The sequence below is a fragment of the Falco cherrug genome, chromosome 2, assembly GCF_023634085.1.
Source record: "Falco cherrug isolate bFalChe1 chromosome 2, bFalChe1.pri, whole genome shotgun sequence".
In the NCBI taxonomy this organism is placed as follows: Eukaryota; Metazoa; Chordata; class Aves; order Falconiformes; family Falconidae; genus Falco; species Falco cherrug.
Window position 1 is genome coordinate 100,878,936 of NC_073698.1, and position 18,084 is coordinate 100,897,019.

Below are 18,084 nucleotides of genomic sequence, written 5' to 3' on the forward strand. Positions count from 1 at the left end.
CCGTTGGCCGCTTTTGTTGCGGGCGCCGCGGCGCGGAGGGGTGCGGGGGGTGGTCCGCACGCGGCGCCGCCCGCCCTCGCCACCCCCCGGGGGGCGGCCCCTCCCCTCCCGCCCGGGAGCCGCGTGGGCCATTGTCACACAACATTCCAACTCCGAACGCCCCGCTGTTCGCCGCCGCCGCCGCCCATTGGCTCACCCGGTCCGGATTGAGTCGCCGAGCAGCCAATGGCGTCCGGTTTCCAAGGCGGCCGCCGGCGCCGCCCCTCGCAGCGCCGGCAGTAACAATATGGCAGCGGCGCCTATTGGTAGCGGCGCGCTCTGAGCGGCGGCGGCCGCGGGCGCCCGGCGGCGGTGACGGGGAGCAGCTCCCTGGGCGGGCGGCGGCGGCGACTCCCCCCGCGGTGCCGAGCCCCGTCGCGGCAGGTGAGTGGGCGGCGGATCGCGCCCCCGTCCCCCGCTGCACGGCATCCCCCGTCACGCCGGTGCGCCCCGGCGGAGCGCCCCGCGTCGGGGGCGCTGCGCGGGGCTGCGGCCGCGGCCCGGCTCGCAGCCCCTCCGCCGCCGCCGCCCGCACCGGGGTGCCCAGGCAGGCTGTGGGGGGCCGCGGACGCGCCGCTCCGCTGCGGCCGGGTGGGCGCCCGGCCCGCTGGGGCCCGCTTTATTGTTCACGGTGTGGGCCGCCGGCAGCAGGCGCCGCTCCCCCCGCCGGTGCGGCGGCGCCGGGGTGGCCCCGCCGCGATGCCCGGCTCCTCGCCGGGGTCCGTCCCCGCCGCTGCGCGGCTGCGGGGCCGGCCCTGCGGCAGCCGGCCTCCGGGAGCGCCGCTCCCGCGCCGAAACGGGCCCGCCGCCTCCCGGGGGGGCTGCGCGGGGTCCGTGCCGGGGCCGCCGCCCCCCCGGACAGCCCGGGCGGCCGGCGCGCGGGGCAGGGGCGGCCGCCGGGTCCCCTCTGCGCCGGGTGCCGCCGCCGCTGCGGGGAGCTGGGGGAGCCGTGGCGGCCGCGGTGCGGGGACGCACCGGCTGTCACTCGGGGGACGCGCGGTTCCGAAGCGTGCGGCAGGTGAGGGCGGCGCGCTCGGCCGCGGGTCGGTGGCGCAGGGCACAGCCGCCCGCGCTGCCCCGGCCGGAGGTGCGGGCTGCTGGCGGGGGCGCGCAGGGCAGCCCGGGCTGGGCGGGCAGCGCGGGCACAGCTGCGGGCTGGAACAGAGTTGCGGGGACGGGTGCGTAATTCCAGCGCGCAGCTCGGTGCTACCACGTTGGATTGGGAAGCGCCGGGAGAAACCGACTTCCCTTCCTCGTCGGTCCTTCGTCCCCGTCTCCCCCTCTCCGTCGCAGCCGCGGGACTCTGGGCTCGCGAAAGACTGCTGGAGCTAGGAAATAGGTAGTACTCGTGACTTGTTAATCATTTTGCTGTGTATGAAATTCTGATTAAAAAATGTATTGGAATAAATTAGGGGAGGCTGAGGTCTATGGAGTGATTACTTGGGTGCCTAATCTGTGATTAGAGCTTTTCCCCTTCCTGTATTATTAAAGCGCTTCTGTCAATTTCAATGACACTTCAGTGCTGTGATATAAATTATTGAACAAGGGCAAATGAGGACCGCCTTCACCTTGTCTGTAAGGGCCCGATCCTGCAGAGAGCAACTTCCTTCTGCCCCTCCTGGCTTGGCAGCTGTTGGAGCCCCTCCGCCGAGTCCTTCCTTCTGTCCCTGCGCAGCCCCCGGCTGCCCTTCGGCTGGCAAAGCTGCCTTGTTCAGGCAGAGTATTGTTTATTGGATTGCACCTAACTGTTGTCCTTGCTGCTTCCTGATGAGCCCACATGGATGGGACAGTCCCGTGGGATTTTTGAAGGTGCGAGTGACCTTGGAAAATGCTGTGGTTTTCTCCCTCAGCTTTTGCCTTAATCGCCCTTGTATGCCACGAGCTCTTTGATTTGGGGACTGATGTGTGCACAGGTCCTGGAAAGCGTCTTAAAACCTGATCATCACCGCCATGGTAGTTACTGTGTGTATTTGGTAGTGGCGATGAATGTGCTATGGTAGCACCTCCATGCTACTCAAGGTAAAACGTGATGTAGGGGTGGCTGGAGAATGGGACTGTTTCCTCCCTTCCAAGCCCTGGAATGGTGGAGTTGGAAGAGGAAAGTGGCATACCTGTGGGGACCTGGCTCACCTCTGCTTTGGTTACAGGCAGATTAGTCCTGCTCCCACACAGGCTGCAGGGGAAACACTTGGCTGCCCCAGAACCATGTTTCTCATGCAGAAAAAAGCCATTTCCTTCTTGAACAGCAAAGCAACTAAACCCCAAAATTCTTTTAAAGGGATTCTCCCAGCAGGAATTTAATCTGTAGCCTTTTTGTTATTGTTATTCTTGCATTAGTGATCCAGTTATGCTTTCCAGTATATCAAAGGCAATGTTCTGGAGTCCTTAAACAAATGCTTGTCATCTTTAATGATAACCGACTTTGGGATCTGGCCCTCCATAATCTCATGCAATGCTGACTATAATTTGTCTTAAGGGAAACAAGATATACTGTTGTTTAAAAAAGATGCCTTTTTGGCATCTCTAGTTGCTCTTGACGGAAGTGGAACTCAGTAAATCCTACCTGATGTATGTCCAGTGATTCATTTGGTCTTGCTTGTAAGAGGAAAGACAGGGGTGTTTTAGTTTGGTTTTTTTCTTTTTTTATCAGAGGTGCTTATGCTGTGTAGTCATTCAGTGGCCAGGAACATCGGAAAAAACCTTGTGAGGCATTGTTTGAAAGGATCACTGCATGCAACGGAGGGGGGGAACCCATGTTTGTCTGGTACCAGAGCTCTCTGTTTCTCAGCCGAAGTTCTCGTGCTGTAGTGAGGAGCATGGTATAAATAGCAATGCTAGGTTTTAGGCACTGAATTCAAAGTTATGGTTTCCACAGCAACCAGCACTCAGGCCGTCGTTTATGTATGAAATAGTTCCCCTTTTTTAAAAAAAAAACAACCCACACGTATCTGGCTTCTGGTGTTGTGCTGTGTCCGATCCCCCTCCATGAACATCCCACACTCAATTCTTCCTACTTTACTTTTGAGCATCCCCCTCCGCTTTCCCTCTCCTGACGGCCATTGACTTGCTGTGTTCCCAGCTCCAGGTTTCCTGCTGCCTTCTCCTGAGTCAGTGGCTGAGGGCTCTGTGTACCAGATCCCAGCCTGTCCACCATGTTCATTTGTCTTCCAAGTCCTTCTTTTGGTACCAGTGTTTGCTTCCAGCTGTGCCTGCAGTGTGATAGGCACCATGCAAACATGGGAAGAAACAGCTCTGCTTTCAATCCGTGGCATATCCCTCAACCACCCACCTGTGTTTCCCGTCTCTCCCTCATCTGGAGGGTCGTTGTCTCAATGCCAGGTCCGCATGCTCTCCTGGCTCTCGCTCAAGCATTTCTCTTGAGGCTTAAGGAAATGCAGACAGAGAACTGTGCCCTGCACGGAGGGCTGCGGGATGTGCCCTACCTGTATGAAGATCAGGATGCAGTGCTTGTTTTTAAAAATGTTTGTCACACAAATGTGCAGCGTTGCTAAAGTGTTTTCATTTATAGCCAGGGGGTTGATGTATCTACATGGTTGTGTCCAAGTTACAGTTTCCAGAGCAACTGGAGCTTTGTATCTTGGAAGACTGTTAACTAAAGCATGAAACATCACATCAAATTTTCCTTTCTTAAATTCTGTAATTTTAGCTACTGTTAAAATTGCAGCTGTCCTTATCTGAGAACATGTTCAAAAACCTTAAATGACCAAGCAGATCTTCAGATATGCACCTTTGCAATGAGAACAAGAATGGGAAATTTCATCCTCCAAAATAATTATTCTTACAGTTACAGCATAAGGTACTTCAGTAAAAAAACCCAAAAAACAAACCAACAAAAAACCCCATCCCCAACAAACAAAAAATCCAAACCCAAAAAGAATGAAATGGAAGTGCCCCCTCATCCGTATCTCTAACCAGAACTAATGACAAAAGTGCAGTCTGGCAAAACTGAGTAAAACGGCTGACGGCGGCTGAAAGCAAACATCAAATGAAGGATTCCCATGGCTGGAGAATTGATCCGAAGAAGGAAGGGAACTCAGGATCGCCTGCCTGTACCTGGGAGCAGTTGGGCAGGCTGTGGTGCTGGGGGCTGCTTTGGTAATTTTTTTTTTCCCTTTCCTTCTCTTTCTCCTCTCATTTGCTGCTCCTTGTGAAACTGTGTCCCTCTTGCAGTGTTTCACAGACACTTTTCCTCTGAGCTGTAATGCCAAGGACTTTTGACATCAAAACAGGTCACTTTCGCATTATAACTGAATTTGAGCCAATGTTACTTTCAAAAAAGTTGATGTATCTGCATTGTAGGTTTTCTACTTGCTCTGTGAAGGATTTTGTCAATAATAGGCATGTCATTCCCTTAGAAATTGCTCTACTGGACACTCTGATTTGAGCAATGATGCTATAAAATGGTTTGTAGGTTACTGGGGGAATCTCAGCCAAGATGCTTTAAGTGTTGGCTTGTGTTAAAAGGAATTGCAGAGAATGTCTCAGGGGTCTTCCTTTCTATTTTTGTTAGTAACTTTCTAGCTCAATGTTTTCCTTTATTTTTATATATATATATAAAAAAATGTTCCATTGATGTTGCCGCCTATAATAGCATTGTCAGCAGCCTATGGTTTTTGCTTAATAAAATGGAGGAATGATTCTGCTCCTACGAGATGGTTTTAAAATGAAACTTAAACCAAATCCTTGTGATCTTTGGTGTGCTGCCCAGATTATAGAAACAAAATGATTGAAACACCAGCTGGCAATGGCTTGAAGTGAGCTGAAATACCTTGAACTTCTCCCTGTGTCTCTTTGAGCAAAGGTAAGGATTTTGTTTTCTCTGTAGTCAGCCCAACCTTTGCAATATGGCACAGATCAAGAAAGGATTCTAGCTTGTTCACATAGGCACAGGCTGTTGTTGCTCAGTAGCCATAACCCACCTCCATGGCAGACGATGTTGCATGCTGGGTGGTGAGGCAGCAGACACTGGTGACAAGCTGGGAGAAGAGCCAGAGATTCTTTGCTGGGATAAGAAACGCCTGTATTTTCCTGCATCTCAGAAAGTGCCAGCGCGTGCCGTGCTATCAACTTAATTGGCTAAGTCTTTCTAAGTGAAGGTACAGATGCTGGGGTTCAACGTTGCATAAATGCGTCTACTTGGCAGAACACCACCTGGTTTTACTTTTCTCCAGTGCACAGTATAAATACACCTCTTTCTTGATGTTCTCCATTAATTTCAGTGGATAAAGCCAAGGCTGAGGGACCAGACATTTGAGAGTTGGACCAAGATACCTATTCCATTAACATTAAAGCAGACTTAAGAATTTCTGCCCTTGAAAGAGCAGGCAGTGAGCAAGGGTGGTGGGAAGGTCTTGTGTTCTTAACCAGGTGTCGTGGTGCATCACCACAGCCCTTCAATCCACCTGGGGACCTAGATGTAGTGCCAGACTGGCTGCTTCCGTGGCAACCATTGCTAGGGGAGTGATCTAACAAGGCTGCAGTGGGCTGGAGTGTTGCTCCCACCCTGTATAACCTCCACTTGGGAGGTCTTCCTTGCAACTTGGGCAGACCCTTGGCTGTGGGAAGCGAGGTAGAGCAGGAAGAAGGTTAAGATCAAAGAAGAAAGGCAAGAGATTATTTTCTATGTGTAAGTGATGAGGAGAGGTGGTCTGGTCCAGAGCACTGGATGGCACATTTACTTAAGGAAGAATAGTTCCTAAAGTACTCTGTTTTTCCCCAGACGCTGTTTTTGTTTTCGAAAAAAACATCGGAGAAGTTCTGCTCTTTCAAGCTAGGGAGAGTACCAACTTTTAACTGGGGCTTTGTGCTTGTTGAAAACAGTAATTTTGCCTTACAGTTGGGAAATACTTCTTTTAGTAGCAGCAAAACACTGTATTTTGAGTTTTGCAGCCCAGGCTGCAATAACATAAATACTTGGTACACCCTTGGTCACAGTTATCTTGTGCATGAAAGAATTCTCTACTGCTTCACATTATTCAGCATGTCTTTAAGTCTAATTGTTTTTCCCCATCATGTGCTTTGTTCCTAAGATTAGTATGGTTTTCCTCCTCATGGATAAATAATTTAAACACCTGGGCTGATTAAATGTGTGCCTCTGAGCTCAGAACAATCACAAGTGGTTTTTTTATTTTATTCAAAGACTGACTTTTATGAAGAAGATTTAAAGCAACTGAAAATAGCTACATCACAGAAACATCAAGCGTAACTTGAAAATTATTGCTATCATCTCATGGATTCTGGCAGTGTACATTTGCCTTTCCATTAGTGACGTCTCATTGAACAATCAAGGGTTTATTGACAACTCGTTTACTTTGCCTAATAGTATGACTTACTGGAGGGCAGGACCGCCCTTTCCTTTGCCGAGTGATGGCAAAGACATAGATACAAAGCCTGTGTGTGGTGTGCAGTAACTTGATGGCTCTGATGGACGGTGTTTCATGAAGACAAAGTTGGCTGCAGAAGTTTTGAGGCAACCTCCAACATCGGTTTTGACTGTGCATTGCCTGCAGTGTGCCCCTGACCTGGCACAGCACGGGAAGGTGCCAGGGTCCTTTGGGCCAAACGTGATGCCCCTGTGAAGCGGCAGGGCTCGTGGGGTGGCTGCACCAGAAAGTCTGGGCTCGGCTTGGTGGTGCCAGGAGCAGCTGCTCAGGGATGGCAGCGGTCACTGTCGGTGTGAAGAGAGCTATCAGAGAGGTTTAGGAGCCAGGAGCTGTCAAGTTCCGCCTCTGCCATTGCTGTTCCTGCTGCTGTGGGCTCATCTGAGGGCTCATGCAAAACCCTTGCATTGGTGAGGGCAGATGTGACTCTGGCTGGGGAGGGTGGTGGGGCTGCAGCAGTGCTTTTCTATCACAGAAAAAGTCCTTTCTGCTACTTTTCTTTGCAAAATGTCTTTTCAAAGAGGAGTAGCTCTCCTGCTTTCCCCATGTAATGGCATACATGCTCCACAGCCACCTCTGGAGAACTTAAGCCCAACCAGCTATGTAAGGAAAGAAGTCTTTTTCCCTAATGTGAGAGCCATCTCATCGTGCATCGTTATCAGTCAGTGCTGTGCCATTTCATCTCAGACTGGCTGACAATAGCACTCTTGGATGACTGGAGTTTCCTCTCCCTTTGTTGTAAAAACTAATCTTAGGAACTACTTTTATAGAGCAACTGCATATCTCTAGGCTAAAGTTAAACCACAGCTGGAAAACATCTCTCATCTCTCACTCAAAATATCTTACATCTATAAAGATTTAAAACCTCATGCCAGAAAGCTGTAGCCTAGTACTTTGCCCGTGATTTCCTGCTATACCAGCACTGCTCTACAAGAACATGAATACCTTGATTGCCTCTTTCTTGTCTGCCTTACTCGCAGAAGAAAGCATGGAGAAAACGAGTGATGTTGTGAAAGTTTCACTTAGAATTTTGATTCCCCCTCTGTTGTTTTTTTCTTTCTTTCTTTTATTTATTTATTTTTTTTTTTGTACGGTGACCTAGCCTATTTGTCATCACATTAGCCCTCCGTCTGGCTTTCCACCCTCCCTGATATGTAGTGCTCAGTCAGGCATCAGGCTTTCAGCAGGCCAGGGCAGTCCCTGCTTGGATCCAGTTACTGCTTGTCTGTCGGACCATCCATTGTTAGCAGGAGGTGGGTTTTGTTGTTTTGAATTATCCTAGTCTGTCAGTGTTGGTTCCATTTGCTTCTTCTGAAGGAAATCCCATGCCTGCCTTTATCTCTTGACATGGTTTGGGGAGAGATGTGGGTTTCCTTGTTAACCCCAGGCAGGCTTCCTGACTGCTTCCCATCTGACTTCAGCTCTTGCCATCCTGATCTCAAAACAGGTCCTTCCCTCTCCTGTTTGCCACCTCCTCCCACTCTAGCAGTGCTTTGATCTCCTGGGCTGTGGAAACCCCCTGAGATGTGAAAGTTTACTGTGCTGCTGCCAGCCATTCCTTCGCAATGAGTGGCCTCTCGAGTGGGCCAGGCTCTCAGTGCTGTGCTCCACTACTCGGTCCCACTGCTCTAATCTCTGCCAGCACTTTCCCTGTAACTTGCTGCCGTTAGTCACCAGTGAAGCCTTGGGCAAAAGGTATCTCCCTCCACGTCCCAGCCAGTGCTCCAGCAGAGCTCTTTTTGGTTGCATCAGCTCCTCAGTTTGCTTATTGAAAGCATGCTTTAAAACCTTGAGTACTGCTTCCTAACCACCCGACGAGTTCCTGCAGAGTGTTGGTGCTGTTTGAAAATTTTATGAAAGCCTTAATTCATGCCCTATCTGCATTTCTGTCCGCACCTGCCTCCGTTTGTAGCTTGTTCCTTCATGGACATTCCCTAGAGTTTGGGTAGGTGCCTGTGTGACACGAGTGCAGAGGCACTTTTAAAACTGTTCTCCACTGACTGTGTGACAGGTGATCTGGAGAACCGTGGTAAAAAAACGCAGAAAACACTGACTTCAGTTAATTTTTCCACTTACTATCATGTTCTTTTTTAAGAGATGACATGGGTTTTGATCCACAGGGTTTGATATCTGTAGTGCTGGGAGACGGAGAGCTGTTACGGTGACGAAGCAGCAGACAGCTAGCAGTACTTAACTTGTACCAACTTGGGAGTGAAAAAAGGCTAAGCATCTTCCCTAACTCGACTTGGCTTCCCCTGCAGTATCAGCCAAGACTGAATGAGGGAGGAAAAATGCAAAACAATGCAGGAAGTGCAGAAACTGAACGATGCAAGAAACATTTTGAGTTGAGGCGGTTGCATCCCCACATTGGTACTAGTTCCGCTTAAGTCACTTCTTGGCCGTTCACATACAGCTGAAGCAAAAGAGCCCCAAAAGGCTCTCTGATGGTGTTACTGCCTCTGGTGCCTGGGCTGTCTCCTTCCAGATGAACCAAAGGTTTTCAGCTTGGTGCTGTCTTATGTTGTTGTGTATCCCCTCCATCTGTGGGAGCTGGGACAGGTGAGACATGAGCTAGCGTGGTGATTTTGGAGGCAGGAAGACACCTCGGGAGCAGTCGAGGCTAGGCAGATGGTGTGTTTTGTCCCTGGGAAAGCCCCCCCAGAGCCTGACCGGTACTGACACTGGCTTGTTCCTGGGGCGAGGGGTGCAGGTTGCTGCAGGGACACACTGATTGATTGGTGCCATGCCGATCCAAGTTGCTTAGCATTTTAGAGAGCTGTTTTGGCAGCATTTTCTCCATAAAACTAACCAAAAAGAAGACTTTCAGCATTAAGTGACTTTTTTTTTTTTTTTTTTTTACAGCTATTTGTCTGGTTTTGCTTGTAGACGTCAATGGACCTGTGTAAAAAAACCTTTCAAGACCTGTTAATGAGGCGGTGGTGTTGGAAGTGCAGTGTGGTTATATGGGGCGCAGGAAGAGAAAGCCTCTCTTGGAGATTCTGCATGTGATGGTCAGAAAACCTCTTGTGTTTCTACACCTGAGGAGGACAAATGTAGCTTCGGTTTACTCTGTGCTATCTATACGGCAAGTGTTAAAAATGTATGTGTCGTGTTTAAGAAAAATTGAAGGTGAATCCTTTTATGTTTGCTTGTTGCTAGTAAAATACACTTCCTCGCTTGGTCATCGTTGTCTCCTGGGAAAGTCACACCAGTTGTGTTGTTAATGGCCGATCTGCTAATGAAGTCAGTGGGTTTGGGAGTTCGCCCCATGACTCAGAAGACTCTGTTTATTCTGTTGCTATAGGCTGTGGGGTTATAAAAACGTGATTGCTTCGTTCTGTCAGTTTGCAAAAGGGTAGTTGTGAGGAAGGAAACTTGAGCTGACAGAATTACCTGCCAAAATAATTAAGTGCATAGCTAAATGGATATAAAAAGACCAGACAAGTAAATTGCTTTTGTACAAATAGCCTTTTTTTCTTCTTCTTTTTTTCTTTTTTTTTTTTTTTTTTTGAGGCTTGCTGAAGTGTGAAGATCCCTCTGTGAAAATAAGGTGAGCAATTAGTATTAATTGATTCGGTTTTTAATATTGGTTGGGATGAATTTGCTGAAGATTAGTGTGGAAATGTATGCGTTTTCAGGAGAAATTGATTGCATTTCATTTCTTCCATGTGTACCTTTCCCTTAAACTGCTAACGAAAGTTCAGTAACTAATGAACAGGATGTTTCATTAAATGTGCATTCAGCTCAGAATAGTTAACAAGTGCCTTTTTGGGATCCCTTTTCCTTGCTAGCCCCCTCCTTTACTGGGCATACAGTCTTGGATTTTACTCTTTGTTTTTTACAGATAGGAGTGGAGATTCTTCATTGGATCATATTTTACATGGAAAGGCTGGGGTTTTTTGTGTGTTTTGACTTCGGTAGCAATTACTGCTGCTTGCAGTTGTGGCTTCCAGTTCAGAACAAAGCTGTTTTGTGTGTCTAGCCAGTAATAATTGTTGACAGTTGATAATGTTGGAGACCTCTCATTGTGGCTGGGATCTGAATTATACCAACTGCTACTGAACCCAAATTACAGGTTTTTAATTTTAGCTTCAGGGCTCCCATGCTGGAATACTCTTTTTTCCCCCGGTAATAAAACAAAAAAAAAGTCGGTGTTACAGGTCTCTTCTAAACCTACCAAGTGAGACACAGAACTGAAGTGTTGCAAAGACTGCCTGAATTTCTATTCTTACTCTTGTCTGCTCTCAGAATTTCCTCCTAACACCTAGTTATTGCATCCCGTGGGGTGGTTAAACTCATTCAACGCATGTTTAAATCTGCAATATATATGTTAGGTGGAATATATTGAGTAAGAGGGGAATTGCAGGGGGACTCTGCGTATCCAGTTACTGATGCAGCTCATGGACCACAAGCCACTTAAAACCCAGCCCGAGCAACTGGAAGTGGAAGGTGGCTGCTGCGGCAGGCAAGGGTGGCTTGGTGATGAGACCCCCAGCACGGAAGAGCTCTCGGTGCCTGTACCAGTGACAGCAAGTTGCCACTGTAGGCAAGGCCTCAGCTGCAAATCTTTTTTGCTTGTAGCTTTGAATGAGGTAACTGGTGTTACCTGGGCATTTTTCAGTTTATTTTCTTGGTTAAATTTTCAGGAGTAGGATGGTATGAAGATGAATGTGTCATTAACAAATGTCTAGGAATGCAGTTTGCTCAGAAGTGATTAGGAGATTAAGTAGTGGATTAATTGTAATTATTCCACTGGAACCCTCCTGATGTGTGTAGACAACAGGCATGTGTCCTCTCTGAAAGGGTTGTGTCTGAGGTTTGCTCATGACTGGGTGTGAGAGGGGGTGCACATGTTGTTTTACTTTGGAGAATTATTTGTTGGCAATTCACATTTTTATCCTTGTCCCAAATTAAAACTCTTTAGCTTTCAACTTTGAATTGGTCAAACTTATTTTTCTTCTCTATGTGAAAATTGTTTGTTGGCAAAATATGACTTCAGGGAAATGTTCGTTTTGCATCACAGGCTTAAGAATCTTGTGAGAATTATAGAAGTTTTCCTTTGGTAACTTGTGAGTGTCTGCAGGTACCTGCCGGGGCATGAGTTGAAGGTAAGCTCAACTAGATGAACGAGACAGTTCTTTGTGCACCCTCTTCTTCCTGTGGGGTCTGTTGAATACACTCTCACATCATATTTGGGTTTTTTCTTCCATGAAATTCACCTGTAGAAGGCTACTAAATAGTGTGAGACCTTTCTGTCCTGGGGATGAGTATAAGACCAGGGCAGGTGCTACTGACACTTCTCTGAGGTGCTCTCCCAGCTTCTAGCACCTTGCAGTTTGGGGATTTTGCAGTCCAGCAGCAGCCTCTTTGTATTTAGGAGCTTTTACCAGAGTGAGCCAAGCGATGTGTTATTTTGCCCTTCCTGTGAGTGGCAGTGGCTGTGAGACCTCTGTGGTGTGAGTCCCAAAGTTGGCTTTGACTGGCATGGCTATGGAGCTTGCCTGGGTGGATCATCAGTCAGGTGCAACCTGGCCGCTGCTATCCACTTCCAGTGCAACCACAACCTAAGAATAGGGAGAAAATTATGGTTTAGACACAAGCAAAGGTTTACTTCGCTGCTACCTTGGGCCCTTAAATTTCAACTAGCTGTGTGAGCAGTGGTGCTTGGGTTAAATGCCTGCCTAGCAGCTTGTGGTGGTTGTGACGTGAAATCCCTTATGCTGGAGCACTGAGCGTACTTCAGGGCATCAGGGACTGCGTCCTCCAATTTAAAGGTACGCAAATGCTGATTCTCCTCTCTCACTTGATTTCTGATGGTCTGCACCAGCTGTTGTGATGACTACATGCATTTCTCTCTGGATGATGTGAACTTGAAATTTGGCAGTGTCATCACTGTATGTATCATCTGTATCAGGTATACGTTATGTGTGAGGCTTGTGATGGGTCAGGGAAAGGCCTGGATGGTATTGACTAGGAGTCATCAGTTTAGTTGATGAGCAAATCCGTGGTGTGGGTGGGGTAGGGTAGGGTTTTTTGTGCCTCAGGTCAAGGATGAATTAATTTCGACGTTAAAAGCTCGGGCATAGCTGCAGTGGGCTATTCACAGCTTTATGAAGACAGTCACTGAAGCATGTGACTGTGGAGGTACTTAGTGGTTGACTAATTACATTACTCCCTTCAGCTTCCTTGGGCCGTCTGTGGTTAACATGCTGCCAGCTCTGTAGCACGGCGTTAAGGTCTGACAGCTGTAGACATTGCTCACTCAGTTCTCCCATGGCAGTGCTCAAAAGAAAAGCTGGGCTTCAGCTCTCTGCCTGGCCCTTGTGGATAGATGACCTTTGACAGGGAGGTGTGGGACAAGTCTCCAAACACAGGGTTTGTAGGTGCTCTAAGCCTGTAGGAAGAAGCTGGGTATGAAAAAAAATTTGCAAAATGCTTATGAGGTGTTAAGACGTCAGATAAAGAAGGATGGTTTACTGAGGACTCTCAGTATTTTTTTTGTATTTGTTTGTCTGCTGGTAGTCAGTCAGTCTGTCTTGCGTGCAAGTGTGTCTGGTCCCTGCCAGCTGTGAAGTGGAGGAACTGGAGGGACTGAAGGACAGGGAATAAAATCTAGCAAAGAAACACAGGAAAGCTGCTCCGGGAGCCTTCTGATAAAAATGGCCCTGAGCATGTGCAGTTAGGGGCAGCTGGTGTTAAAGCAAAAGCTGTGAGTATGGGCACCCTAAAATTAAACCAAGAAGAAAAATGTACCCATTTGGTGTTTGGATGCTGTTGTGAAGACAAATGCTTGACTTAACTGAGGGATCCCACGCATCATCCCCCTTACCTTAGCTTTTCTCCTCATTGCGGGGTGGTATCTGCCCCATGTATGGCCTTGTCTGGAGGGTGAAAGAGGCTAGGGGACAGTGAGGAGGCATCTGGAGAAATGTGTCAAATTGAAGGGGGGTGTGGAAAAAGTGTGTGTAGGTTTGGCCAACAGAGAGCAGGTCTCCTCAATTTTTTTTTTTTTTTTAAATTTTTTTTTAACTAAGAAAGCCAAAAGACACTCCACCCTCCTTTCCCTTCCTGGAAAAGAAGAAAAAAACAGCCTTCAGAAGGGACCCCCCTAGGGTATGACAGATAAGCTGTCTGCATTTTTGTGGCAGGGGGAGGTGGTCTTCCCTTAGCCCCTACCTCCCCTAGGCCCTTATCTATCCCCCGTCTGAACCCTGGTGCTCTCTGGCGTTACTGACATTTTTAAAGAGAACTAAACTGTTGGTCAAGGCCCACAAATCATCCTTGGGCGCATGGATGTGACTGTGGCTGCTGTTGGCGGGGTCCCAAGATGCTGGAGGACTTCTCCTGTCTCCCCTGGTTTTGCACAGGTCTGTGTAGGGCACAGTGGTGTAGCTGCTGGAAGGGAAAGTCCTCCCAGCCAGCGCTCGTCCTCCTGCTCAGCACCCGAGGCACCCGCCGGGTGAGCTTGCACCATTGCTTGTTGCTGAGCTGCTGCAGCTGTTTCTGCCCCTGGCCCCTCCACTTTGTTTTTGTGATCTGGCCTTCTGTTTCTGTGGAGCTCAGGTATGCAATATGGGCTTGCTGGGGTAATACCTGCTCTCTCTTTTTGCCTAGGATCGTTCCATTCAAATGGAGTAGTCTTACAAGTTTCATTACTTCTCCCTCTGCCTGGTTTGCACTTTGCCTGTTGCCTCCTTTTGTCCTGCAGTGGGAGCAGGAGAGGCAGCAAGCAAAGGCGACTGAACCTTGTACTTAAAAAAAAGTTCACTTTGGTGCAGCTGTAGAAGCAAATTCATAATTTGTCTGCAGAGTATCCAAATAGTCTTGAAATATGGGAAGAGACAAAGAGAAATTGTGCTTCAGGTTGCTCCTTGTGCTGGAAGTGTGGGAGGACATCCTTGGGCCTGGGTCTTGCCTGACCTCTTTGCTCCAGCCTGGGGTGGTGATGGCAGGGAGAGGGTATTGATGGAGCTCTGTACCAGAAACAGAAAAGAGCATTTTTTTAGAACAATTTGAGCTGTGCCCTGTTGGCATACTGTAAAGGGTCAGCAGCAGTAGCTGCAAGCACAGTTTTGCTGCCGGTAGAGAGTGCCCTCAGGATCCACGCCAGCTGAAATCCTAACCGAGGTCTGTGGGGGAGGTGGGAGCACCCTAATGGGAATCATCATGTGGCAGAATTGGGAACGGCAGCACACGAAACGCCTCGGGAGATTTGCCTGCTGCAGAAGCTCGAACTCTCTGGAGTCAGCGAACAACTGAGTCCCAGTTTGCCGGGAGGTAATTTATTCCTTCCTTTGATGGACAGGACAGGGAAGAGCTCATGCATGGTGCCTTTTGGCAAGTGCAAGAGGGAGTGAGCAGCAGCATAATGCGAACGTCTTGGGCTGGGGATCTTGCTCAGCGACTTGCACAGCCCAAGGGCTGTGGTCTGTGACAACCAGCAAGAGCAGCACCCCTGGAGGGCTTCAGTTTGACACCGGGGAGCTGCAGCCAGCAATGCGAAGCAGGCGTACCTGTGTAATGCCAGGCAGGGTGACGGCACTGGTCCAGGAGGGTCATCAGGCATGTGTGAGGGGGAAGGAGGCCCGCCGAGGAGGTGTACAGACCTGCTGGAGGATGAGATGCCCTGACCCTGCCAACCGGGCAGATAAAAATGACTGACAGCGAGCTGGGGCTGCTGGTGCAGGCAGAGCTGGGTGAGGGTGGGAGGTCAGAGGGATGCATGGTCTCTGAGCTGTGCAGCCTGTAGGCCATGAGCAGGCTTGTTTATGTCAGCAGTCTGACACATCTTCAGGAGCTTTTACTCACGACGAATGCTAGTAAATATCTCTCTCTTAGATCTGCCCAAATCTTTGTTGACAGAAGGAATGTGCAGGTTTCTTGCCTCACGCCTTCTCTGCTCCAGCACATCCTGCATGCACAGACAGAGGGGGACCTATTCCAGCTTTCCTCTGGGCCACTGGTAATCTTTTAGGTGTTGGGGCTGGGAAGCCTCCTGCTATGCTAGGTTTCAGTTCCTCTTTTGAACAGGGAAGGCTCATTTGAAGAGGTATTTCAGCTTCCAGCTGCAAACAAGGGGAATCTTGGGGTGTTGTTGCTGGGTGGGGATCTTCTGAAGACATCTATATTACGTGACCGTATTTGTACACAGACACGGTTTTCAGCTGCAAGGATGCAGTCTACTGAAGCTGCTGAGAGCGTGCCCTGTGCTGGAATGAGGGGAAGAGATAATGGAAATGATGAGGATTTGACAATAATGCCTGTGATGGACAGAAGTCTCTCTTTAGGGCTGGTGGCTGTAGAGTATATATCTTCTTTCAAGCTGAAGCTGGAAATTGCTTTATTTTTTTGTACTTTTGAAGGGTTTCCAAGGAAGTAATAAGAGTGTCAAGCATTTTGAAAGTTACCCAAGAGTGTTGCCCTGCCTGAAATCTGCATGTGGCTTTTCCAGCACCAGTGTGCTTGTTAGCTGATCTGCTAAACTAAGCATCTTTTTTCACGTCACTAAATTATTTTCTTGGACTCAGCTATCAGTTGTACCTCAGTGGTGAAACTGCTTCCTTTAGAGAGCTGTGCCAGAAATTGCTTGGAGCTGAATCTGCAGTAAGAGAGGACTGGGTATAGTCTGTAGGAGTTAGTGAGGGAAGGCTGATACCTTAATCGCACAATTATGGCAAGCAACAAACAACAGGAGAAGAGTAAGATGGGTAAGGCTGAGCTGCATGGAGGAGATCAGCCAGGACCAGCAGGTTGGAGTGTGGGCGTACATACGTGTGATTCTGAGATGAGGAGAAAAACCTGTGCTTGACTTGTTTTGTTTCTGGGCCTGCTTTGGGCTTTGTGAAAAGGAATAATTTAATCACCATTGCCTTAGTGTTAGCTTTAAATGTATTGTTAGTCAGGTTTTCAGGTTTTAAGACAGCCTTTGTTTCTGAAGTGACTATGAAAATACCTAAGTTCTTGGGGAGACAAGGAGTGTCTTTACCCAGCTTGGGCTGGCCACCTTGGATTTCCCCGTGTTGTGAATAGAAAGAACAACAAGTCCTAAGGTGATGATTGAGTCTCAAGTTTTACAGAGAATAAGAAAAAACTTTTTTTTTTCCATTTCTTAACCTTGTGCACTTAACTTCCTTCACTTTGTGTTATCTAGGTATTTATTGAAGTGCTGTCTTAACCTGAATAATATCAGAGGAGGGGTATTTCACCGTGTTTCTGCATGCCAGCTTCCTGTTGCCCTCTCCTTTCCTCTTCCTCCTCCATTTGCCATGGTCACAGACCTGCTGGAGTTGGAGTGGTACATGTGTGAAGCTGTAGAAGACCTTCCTTCACCCAGGAGCTCTGTAGTCCCAAGTCTTCTGCCACCGCCCCTGTTGCATGCTGTGTTTGGTGAGGCCTGTTGTCGGTTTTCACTCATGCAAGGTATTCATAATCATCTGTTTAATAAATGTGGGTACACAGAAGTGTTTATACCATCAAAGTGTCTTATGCAAATATACAGTCTTCTCTTGGCAGATCCTTCCTTCCTTCCTTCCCCCGAGTACTTTAAAGACTCTTTGAGATAGTGGGAGGAATTGTATGTGAAACGCTCTTTATCTTTCTAAGAGAAGGTGCCTGAACCTGTTTGTACATCAGGGGCAGGTACTGTATCTCCTTCTCTTACTCCATGAAAGACCAGCTTTTCTTCTTTTGTTTGCAGGATGCTTTGGGCTTTCCCTTTGATTGGGGGTGTCACAAGCCACACAAAACAGGAAGATGCCAGGAATATAGGAAAGGAGAGGGTATGGGTTGTTGTTTTCTTCTTCCCTGCAGCTGATGGTGGCAAGTAAATGAATCTCTGATCTATAGCAGTATCTGGCCACTAAATGCTTGCCTGGTACATTTTGACCAGCGTGAAATTTGAAGATAACCTGTGTTAAGAAACCTCATTTCTCACCCTCCCATCCTGTGGGTTAAGGGTGGGGGGTGCCCGGGGGGTGTCCCCAGAGCATGGGTGCAGCACCATGCACGCTGGGCTTTGGCAAGGCTGTGGGGTGCCACGACCTGCTGCTTGCCAGTCGCACTGGTTGACGCTGTAAGAAGAAAGAAAGAAACAACACAACACAGGTTTTGTTGAGGTGGGGAGTTTTTTGTTTTAATTCACTACTGTGCCATTTTCCAGTCTGGTCTTTGCAGAAGGCATGCTCTTCACTCTGCACTGTACCCTCTCTGCTAAATGCTTTTCTTTGAGGGATTCTTGGTGCGTGTTGTCTTCCCTCCCAATCTTTAGATACCCATTGAAAAGAATTGATACTTTTTTCTTCTCTCTCAGGAAGTGCTGACAGCTAGATGCTGCTGGAACAGCCTCTTTTTTTTTTTTTTTTAAAGGCATTAAAGGTGACTGTATTTCTGAACAAATTAAGAAGTGCTGGGATGTGATCTGTCTCCCAGATCAAGTGGAGCATATTTCTTGCATGTGCTATTGCATATTTCAAGACCAGGATGATAATTGTTGCTGATTTGACTTGGTGGCATATTGAGATGGAAGATTTGGCTGAGTCTGTAGGCTTTAATGCTTCAGTGGGACACACTGTTCCTAGCTAATGCAAGCTCAAAAATGAGGTCACGTTGTGCGGCGCCATAAAACAAGTCCTGGCTTCATGTAATT

At 48.3% G+C, this 18,084-nt stretch overlaps 1 protein-coding gene across 3 annotated transcripts in view; it reads left to right on the top strand.

The window, feature by feature from the left end:
• Positions 1-271: 271 nt before the first annotated feature.
• TIAM1 (TIAM Rac1 associated GEF 1) overlaps positions 272-18,084 on the top strand; it is a 195,190-nt gene continuing 177,377 nt past the window's right edge. For all 3 annotated transcript variants that reach the window (XM_055701604.1, XM_055701603.1, XM_055701606.1), the window contains exon 1: positions 272-423. The gene's annotated coding sequence lies outside the window, so the exon portion shown is untranslated. The remainder of the gene's footprint in view (positions 424-18,084) is intronic.